Here is a 10,326-nt window from a genome sequence, read left to right as displayed (position 1 = left end):
TAAGCAATTGGGTCACTCTTGTGCTTTTTTAATTTCACACTTGAATCATAAGGAGTACTCAAAGAAGCATCTTCAAGATGTCCAAACTTTTTAATAATTTTCTCAACACAATATTTTTAGGAAAGCAAAATCTCATTTTCATTTCTTATGATTTTCACACCCAGGATCACTTTAGTTTCACCCATATCTTTCATATCAAAATTTAAAGAAAGAAAATTTTTTGTTTCATTAACAACATACATACCAGAGCTAAAGATTAGCATGTCATCCACATATAAGCATATAATCATACAATCATTATTGACAAGCTTTGTATAAACACATCTTTTTACTTCAACAATAGAAAAACTACCATTTTTCAAAACTTAATCAAGTTTTTCATACTATTGCTTATGTGCTTGTTTTAAGCCGTACAAAGATTTGACAAGTTTAAAAATTTTATTTTCTTGCCCAGGAATCATACACCCCTCAAGTTGTACCATATAGATTTCTTCTTCCAACTTACCATTCAAAAGTGCTGTTTTAACATCCATTTAGTGAATAAAAAGTTTGTAAATTAAAGCTAAAGCAATAAGAATTCTTATAGAAGAACTTCTAGTCATAAGATAACAGATGTCAAAATAATCAATATTTTCCTTTTCAATAAAACCCTTGTCTACAAGCCTTGTTTTATATTTGTCAATTGAATCATTTGGAAAATATTTTTCTTAAAAATTCATTTACACCCAACAGTCTTATCTCTTTGAGGAAAATCTACTAAAACTCAAGTTTTGTTTTTCCTTAAGGACTCAATTTTAATTTCAATTGCTTCTTTCTAAAACTTAACATCATGAGAAGAAGCAGCTTCATAAAGATTTAATAGTTCATCTTGCACTAAATAGGTATAAAAATTATCTCCAAAACTTCCTTCATTTCTTTGCCTTTTACTTCTCCTCAAAACCAAATCTTCATTTGAATTTTGTTCAACCTCAAAATTCTCAACAGGTTTAGAAACACGCTCAATTTTCAAGAAAAAAATATGTTTAAAAAATTCAGCATGCTTAGTCTTAACAATTGTGTTTTGGTCTAAAAGATCACTTTTCAAAACTAAGAAACGATAAGCTACACTTTGTTTAGCATATCTAATAAGCATGCAATCAAAAGTTTTAGAACTAATTTTTTTCTTTTTTTAGGATCAGGAAATAAAACTTTTGCAAAACACCCTCACACTTTCAAATATTTTAAATTTGAGGTAAATCCTTTCCACAATTCATAAGGTGTTTTCTTTGTTTTCTTATGAGGTATCCTATTTTGAAAAAACACGCAGGTAAAATAACTTCATCCTATAAGTTATCAAGCACAGAAAAACTCACAAGCAAAGCATTCATCATTTCTTTTAATATTTTATTTTTTCTTTTTGCAACACCATTAGACTCGGGAGAATAAAGAGATTTTTTCTCATGAATAATACCTTATTTTTTAAAAAATCATTTAATAAAATGTATTCTCTACCTCTATTAGATCTAACTCTTTTGATCTCTTTGTTTAATTGATTCTCAACTTCTGTTTTGTCTAAAAGAAATTTTTCAAAAGTCTCATCTTTATTTTTTAACAAGTGTACCTTAGTACATCTTGAAAAGTCATCAATAAAAGTGACTTAATGTTTTTTACTACCTCTTGTCATGGTTTGTTTCAAATCATCTAAATCAATGTGAATTAAAGACAATAATTTAGATTTTCTTTGACTATAAAAATAAGGTTTTTTTTATTACTTTGTTTAGTTTCTACACACATTTTTCAAAATCATTGTTTTTAAATTCAAAAAGAAGACCAAGTTGTTGCATCCTATTTATATAACCTTTACTAATGTAACCTAGTCTAGCATGCCACAAATCAAAGGAATCAATCATATAGACAAGCATATACTTAGACGATGCAATATTATTCATTTCATCAACATCCAAAACAAATAGTCCTTAATTGCAATACGCTTTCCCCACAAATACATTAGATTAAAATGACACTTTAACCGAAGCTTTTCCTAACAAAGCAACTAAAACTAAGTTTGCTCTAACTTCAAGCATATGCAGAACATCATTCAGAGCCAAAGTCTTTCTTGATATGAGCTTTAAGATCACTTTTGCTTTTTCTTGAACTTTGATAGTTTAGGAATTAGCAAGGTAAACACGGTCTTCTCCTTCTTTTATAGGATCATAGGAGGTAAACATCTCCCACTTAGCACATATATGCCTGGTAGTCCTAAAGTTTACTACTCATTTCTTCACATCAAAAATTAAGAGAGCTTGAGACACCACTGCAGCAATAATGTCATCATCACTATCATCATCTCATTGTACCAAATTTACATTTGGCTTTCGAGGTTTATCACGATTTACTCTCTTCCTACACTGTGTTGCATAGTGTCCTGGTTTACCATAGACAAAATAGTCTCCTTTTTTCTTGAAAGAGGGGTTAAAAGCATTGGGTTTGTAATCAGATTTTCTATTCTTTCTATTATCTTCAGTTTTAAGGTCATACCTCTTGTTGTGAGGCTTTGTCTCTACTAGATTGGCTTTGGATGTTATTTCTCTGGCTCGAGCTGCACACACTACCTTACGATCAGTGTCTTTAATTATGATGTAACTGATCAGGTCAATCAAGGATGGCTGCTTTTGTTTTTGTTTTAGCTATTATTTATAATCATTTCACAATTCTGGCAACTTCTCAATAAGGATTCTAGCAACAAATTTATCTAGGAGGTTGATGTTTTTTGCATGAAGCTCCTTTAACAACTTGTGATACTCATTAATCTGCTCCTTCACATCTTTGTTCTCGGTCATCTCCCATTTGTATTAGTTTTCCATAGCAAACTTTTGTTTGCCAGCATTCTCATTAGTATACTTTGTCACCATGAACTTCTATATCTTACAAGCTTCCTTATAGATGTAATAGACATCAAACAAATCATTAGATAAAGTACTAATGACAGTGTGTCAACATACCTTGTTTGCATGAGTCAATGCAACTCTTTGGACTTGGTCAACATCAATAGTGGGTTAGGGTTGAGCAAGAGCAATAGCTACACCATGCATATCAAGAATGGTAAAGACTCATTCCTGCCAGTGTTTGGAATTCTTGTCGTCAAAGATTTTTATCTTTGAAATATTTAGGAATGGCCTCCGAAGGGGGACAATAACAGCAGTTAGGATAAACTGATTTTCACTAGAACCATCAGGCACATCCTTAGGGACGACATTATTAGCATTGGACACTATTAGTTCTTAAGATTGTTGGCAGCAGGTAGGAAAACAAAAGCTGCTTGAGTTGTGTCAAAAGACACTATCCTTAAGAACTATTCTGAAATACTAGTATAGTGGACCGCCAGTTCCTCAGGATCAAACAAGCAGGTCTTGCAAGGGAGCAAGGGCACAAAATAGCAAACACTGGAAATGTAACCTAGACAAAGCAGAACACGGTAGAAGTTGAAGGAGGAAAAGGAGAGAAGAGCCTCGAAAACTCAAGAGGCAAGCACACTCGTTTTGTCCGTGTGCATGCCTATATATAGGCCAAGGTCTTGGACATGAATGTTGGGCATTCAACCACCAGAATAATGGACTATTAAGCCTCAATTACACACTCATAAACTAGCATAAAACCTCAATTACGCACACATAATTTCCATTAAGCACTGAGTCATTGGGGGGATAATAGAGTAATGAAGCTTGATTAAAAAATCTGTTTAAGAATTTGCTTAAAGGCTAAAAATGGTTGAGGTTTAAATTTATATTTGAATTAGTCAAAAAATAAGGTTTTATGGTAAGCTCATTTAAATAAATAATTATTTATTTATTTTTTTCAAAAATAATCTGGTAAAAGGAATTCAATACCTCTTGAACTCTCACGCAAGGGGGCGAATTGATTGTTTTCAATTATGATTGCCTTGAGTTGGCCTGTTTTTTGTACATGAATCCACTTCTCCTCCAAGCCCATTTTACTAGCCTATTTCATTTCTTAGTATTTATACACTAGGAGCTCTCTTCATTTAGGTAATGTGGGACTTCTTCTTTTGACACACGATCTCTACAACAATTTTGTATATAATGCTTTCTTGAAAAAATAAATAATAAATATAAAAAGAATAAATCATTCAAATTAAAAGCTTCACAGGCGTGAAGACGTGGAAGGGACAATTTAAGAAAAGTCATGTTCTTTTGGCACTTTTTTTTGGGGGTTCATTTGTAGTTCTTTTAAATGCCTCCAGTGACACTCATTTTCATAAAATGCCACGTATACGTTTGCCAAGGGCCATTCTCCTGACGGCTATGAAACCTCAGGTGATGCCACAGAGAAACTAGAACAGTACCATTATAAAAATGTATACTTTTGTTGGCTTCTTAATTAACTTAATTTAGATTTTGAGGTCATCATGATTTTTTTTATAATAAAAAAGGCAATTAATAAAATTAAGATATACCATCCCCTTCAGTTTCACTACACTATTAATTTCATGTCCGTGTCAATATTATTTACTCCTTAATTCACAATTTCATCACATTTATTTTGACAAACATGATAAAACCGGAGTGAAATTTTAGAGACCATATGCTTTTTCCCAACAATAAAATATTAAATAATTATTATAAAATTAAAAATACTGAAGTATGCAATCTTTTTATAAAATTATGAAATCATTTTATAAAAAAATATCTAATTAAAAAAGATTCTATATTATCAAGCAGGTGAGCCCCTTAAACATTATTCAGGAGTTTAATTCTTAAAAATGTGTATGAAAAAGTATTGCTTGAAAGAGAACAATTCTTTAATAATAATTACATTTTTTAAGGGACTAATGTCATGATTATTGGCTATGGAAATATCTTGGGGGAAAAAAGCTGCTACATTAATTAATAATTAGTGTTGTTACATTACTTTTACAATTTTACTTTCATACTAATAACCAGTAATTATAAATGAGCTAAGAAAGAGATAACATTTCATCGGTACAATTCCACCTTTTTAATGAGCCTGTGACGTGTTAGGTAAAGTTGGCCTTCTTTTTTCCACGTGAACCTAACAACACAATTTTGGTCTTTAAGCCGGTGACATGTTACCATACAAGAGTGCTCGAGAGTGCTCAGAAGATAAGCACTCCCATGTGGTGGCTTACAAGAGCACTCTTGTAAAGAGTGTTGTTGTATTGTACAAGAGCGCTCCTGTATTGTGCCACACAGGAGTCCACTTCTTCTGAACACTCCCATATCATATAGTTTTGGAAGTGCTCTCCTAATGAGCTCTCTTATATGTTTTTAGTTTTTTTTATTATATTTTTATGTATCATGTGTAGCTCATTACAAATGACAGCTATTCTATAACAATATAAAAAAATTAAATCAGCAACAATGTAGTTATAAACAATTAAAGAACTTGAAATTAAGACAAACTAAGATCAAATTTCTAGCTTGTGTAATCCCTAGCTATTCTAGCTAATTAACTAATAAAACTTCCACTATTTTTCAAACATTAGATGTTACTTATCACAAACAACTAATTATATATTCTGACCACTCCTCAATCACATCTTCTATTTGCTCCATGGTTAAATGCGAAGATCTTGCTCTAGCAAAATACTACAAGAAAAATCAACATATAGTTAATTATCTTTGTTATATGTAAGACATGAATGTAATTTTGAAACATTTGCACTTAGTAGAATGATCAACTCTTATTGTGCGAATACTTCATTCATACACTTCAACACATAATAACCACATCCTAGGTTTTTATTTGTGTAGGTACCTATAAAAAAATAAATTAAGATGTAATTATCCAAACATGTTAGAAACAAAATAGAGCTAATCAGATCAAGATATGATCTACAGATCAAATTTGGAGAAAATCCGACAGAGCTGCCCCTATAACTTGGACGTTCTCGAATTTTTCAAAAATTCTACACCAATCCAAAATAACATATTCAGAATAACAAACATAAAATATTAATCGAACAATCATTTATATACATACCAAACATGTTTTATTAAATAAATAATACAAACCCTTATTTTGTTTCATGTATAATGCCCATCATGATCACTCTTTTGTGTATTTGGAGGGAGACTTTCACCACCTTGGTAACATGCTATGGCCCTACCAGAATTAAGCATATTAATTGAAATTATGACTAATTATTATAATAAACAAGTATAAAGAATACATAACCAAACTCTTACTGATATAAACGAGCACCCAATGTTGCCTAAAACATAAAATATTATATTAAATCAAATATCAATCAAATTTAAAGGAACATAGAAAACAAATCACCTTGGATTGTGAGGAGCTAAAAATAACATATTCTTCTTTCCTTTGGCCTTGAATGCATCAGCAATTTTTTAAAAATGGTGATCAATGTTATATGTACTTGTGTTATGTAGGCTAATGAATGAAATTTTCTCATCAATGAGCCTAGCACAACTATTGTATAATACAAAAACCTACAATGAAAGAATATAAAAGATCATTATAAATAATAAGTAAATATCACAAGTAACAAAGCTTAGAAAGTACCTGACATATAAAGTAATTACTGTAATTTGTAGCCAATCCTTCAAAATATCATTAATATTTTTTGCTCCTAATCTTTCGACAACTGTCTCACCATAAATCCCTTCATCCATTTCTATTTCATGAATGACATTATTTTTAAATGTTGTGCACATAATCACTCTAAGTGCATTTTGATTAAGATATTTTAGTTGAGCAAATTCTGTATCAGTCTTTCTTGCCTTAGTTACAAAGGTAGATCCTTTTGATAATTTTCCTTTTGATTTAATTGGCTTCTATACTATCCCTTTAGCTTTTGAGGTTTGTAAAATGTAAAATTAATTAGTGAGGTTAAAATTAAACATGGATAAGATTTTAAATAGTAGACAATTTTTATATTGTAACTTAATAAGCTTTGTAGTCCAAGCAACATAAATGCCATTAGCATCAAAAACAGTGAATATATCCTCATCTGCTACTTGCACTAGTAGCTCAGCATCATTTTCTATTAGTATACTTATGGCCGCCTTTAAATGATCAACGGGCATTGGTCTACTATGGACAGTATTACTGTAATCATTATACACAAATCCTAGTGTCACAATGCGACAATGTGGTGATTCTAACCATAATTAACATTGTGACTTGCCCTGAAAAATACATAAACTAATGGTTTAAAAAATCTGAGATATAATTTATGAATATATAGATAAAAAATATATAGAGAAATGAAAACCTTAGGAAAATCTTCCTTAATATGGAATGAGCAACTATTTTTCTCGTTGGGCTGACTTGTGGCACATTTATTGATCTAATCATTTGCTCAAATTTCTTTTGCATTTGCTCTTGTAATTTTTTTTTTCATCCTTGCCTCCATTTTTGACATGCTTTCAGCCACCTTTGCCATTTTTTGGTAAAAGTTTCTGGCCAACGTCCAAAATAGGTGCCTTGAGAAACGTCAAATCTAATTTCCTTTAACGTGACCTGAGACCTTTGGGGCTCCCAATGCCTTGCCAAGGACATCCATATGGCCACTTACATTATCCTGTGATACTAATTGTGACAATGCTTCCTATTAAACAAATTATGAATTAGTTATTATCTATTGAAGTAAATGAAGTAAATACACTAAGACATATACACTCACACAATCCTCCCAAACTTTTTAAGTGTGCTCATCTAGTAATCTGCCTTCCTTATCATCTCGAGCTATTTTCCACATAAGAGCACAAGTAACTGTGGCATCCAATCCAACATATTCCTTCTATTCACAATGTCGAGGCCCAAAAATTAATAATGATAGCATCACAAATTTGCATTTCATACACAACTATGAAGAGAGGTTATAGATCAACAAAATCACTGGCCATATACTATGAGTACTACTTTGCATACCATGAGGGTTCATTCTATCAGTGACTAAAGTAAGGCACAAGTTTCTATCTTCATCCTCAAACTTGGGATACATAAGATCAAAATTTTTCCATTGAGAAAAATTTACAAGATGTCGTAGCTTGCCATTTTTAATTTTCTCATCAACATGTCATGTTAAGTGCTTGGCATCTTTTATAGTACTGTATAGGCATTTGAATCTTGGTATGATTGGAAAATACCATAATGCTTTCACTGAGCTACACCCATTTCTTTTGTACCATGACGCATCGCATTTTGGACACTTAACTAAAGTTGAATACACATTTCGAAAGAGAATACAATCATCTCACTTTTCATAACTTATCCCAATAGAATATAGCACCTTTTTAGCTTCATAAGTATTAGGTGGAAACTCATTGTACTCTGGCAACATCTCATATAAAAGTTCAAGCAAATTTGTGAAACTCTTATCACTCCATCCATTAGCCACTTTTAGGTTATACAATTTCAAAACAACTGACAATTATGTGAATTTTTTACAATTGAGGTACAATGATTTATTATCATCACTCTTCAATCTCTCAAACATCTCAGGATAGTCCTTAAGATCCTCTTTAACCATATCAATTATCTCATCAAGATGGTTAACATCATATATCCCACTATCACAATCAAATGATGTGTAGCTCACATTATCCCCCCAATCACTAGTGTAATTCCTTGTCTCTCCATGCATGATCTAACATGTGTAAGTTGGATCGATCCCATTACATACTAAATGATCTTTCAATTCTATTGGCTTTACTCATCTTCCATAGCAACATTTTAAACAAGGGCATATGACTCCACGAGGGTTTTGAACATGAAAAAATGCAAATTCAATGAACTCATCCCCCCATCCCAATATTCTCTAGACAATCGATTAGCTGACATCCATTTACAATCCATATCACTAATATAGTCATAAAAATTCAAAAAACAAAGATCAAATATTTAGAATTTTTTAAAAAATTCGGCAAAGTCTCCCCTAAAAGTGAAACATCCCAAATAATCAAATCTAATAATTCAATACATCAATTCATCATAAAAGAAATTTGTTGCATAATGTAACAAAAATCTATCAAACAATTCAACATATAGCACTCAACTAACATAAAGTAAATTTCAATATAAGCAAACCAAAATTTATTTACATAACAACTCAATCATATAACAATTATAATCAACTTCAGGTTCAATTTTAACTAACAAGAGAGCAATTTAATGTCTAAAAAAAAAACCAAAGTCATAGAGTATTATCATCAAACCTATTATTATTATTATTATTATTATTAGTAACATATATAAAATAACTTATTAAACTTACTATATAATTATATAATTTTTTAAAAAAATTTAAAACTAACCTCGTGACCTGTAGAATAGTAAATCCGGCGATGCAATTTGGAGTCGGGACAACGTTCAGGATTCTGGCAACGCAACTTTGCAGAAGATTCTGGCTCATAGAAGATTCTAGCAAGCAGTGATTCTGGTGCAACTGCAGCAACTGGAGAGAACGATTCTGATTGAATTTTGAACAAGGACGGATGACCTAACACGTTCTACTACTTGAAGAAGCTGTCGACAAGATGCACAGCAGTCAATAGCAATAGAAATGGTAGCGGCAGCAGCTATCGATGGCAAGGATTATGTAGGTGTGGTGATAGCGGGAAAAGGAGAATGTAGCTCCAAGGGTTTTGAAAAGAATGGTGTTGAATGCCTTGCGTGTGTGCTCGACACTATTATTAACTGAAGTTTTTTTCTTAAAAAAAATAAATAAATAAGCTTTTTGAAGCACTTATAGTATAAAAACTCCAAAAGGCACCTATAGGAGCGCTTATAGACAAAGCACTCTTATAGGTGGCCCTATTGGAGCGCTTTTTTTAAAAGCATTCCAACAAGTCATTATTTTAAAAATAACCTTTAGGAGCACTTTAATATAAAGCCTCCTATATTTAATTATTTTTTAAAATATTTTATATCAACCTATCAAAGTACTTTTTAATAAAGCGCTCTGATAGGGTAAAGACATAGGAGCGCTTTTCATTAAAGCACTCTTATAGGTCATTATTTTTTAATTTATTTTATAAAGCTATAGGAGCACTTTAATGAAAAGTGCTAGTATAGGTCATTAATTTTTTTATATATTTTGTAATTCTATAGGAGCCCTTTCTTAAGAAGGGCTTCTGTATATCATGTCCTTTGGAGCGCTTTATTAAAAAGCGCTCTCATATGTCCTACCTATGTATTTTGGAGTGCATTTTGGCATAAGCGCTTTGAAATAGGCACTCTTAAAAATATATTTTATAATAGTGCATCCATTTCATGAGTAGATATTTGACATATATTGGTTTAACGAGAGTTGATCAAAAATCAAGAATTAATAGTTAATTG

The 10,326-nt window shown here is 31.4% G+C and overlaps 1 long non-coding RNA gene across 1 annotated transcript; it reads right to left on the bottom strand.

Annotated features, from left to right (window-relative positions):
• Nucleotides 1-5,497: 5,497 nt before the first annotated feature.
• Nucleotides 5,498-9,619, bottom strand: LOC129299563 (uncharacterized). Its single transcript, XR_008590597.1, has 3 exons — nucleotides 9,300-9,619; nucleotides 6,301-6,470; nucleotides 5,498-6,123 (listed from the first exon to the last, which is right to left on the bottom strand). It is a non-coding gene; the product is annotated as an uncharacterized LOC129299563 (long non-coding RNA).
• Between the last annotated feature and the right edge of the window lie 707 nt (nucleotides 9,620-10,326).

The sequence above is a fragment of the Prosopis cineraria genome, unplaced genomic scaffold (genome assembly GCF_029017545.1).
Source record: "Prosopis cineraria cultivar Desert tree isolate PC_DT_omini unplaced genomic scaffold, ASM2901754v1 PC1210, whole genome shotgun sequence".
In the NCBI taxonomy this organism is placed as follows: Eukaryota; Viridiplantae; Streptophyta; class Magnoliopsida; order Fabales; family Fabaceae; genus Prosopis; species Prosopis cineraria.
This window is presented reverse-complemented; position numbering and strand designations above follow the sequence as displayed.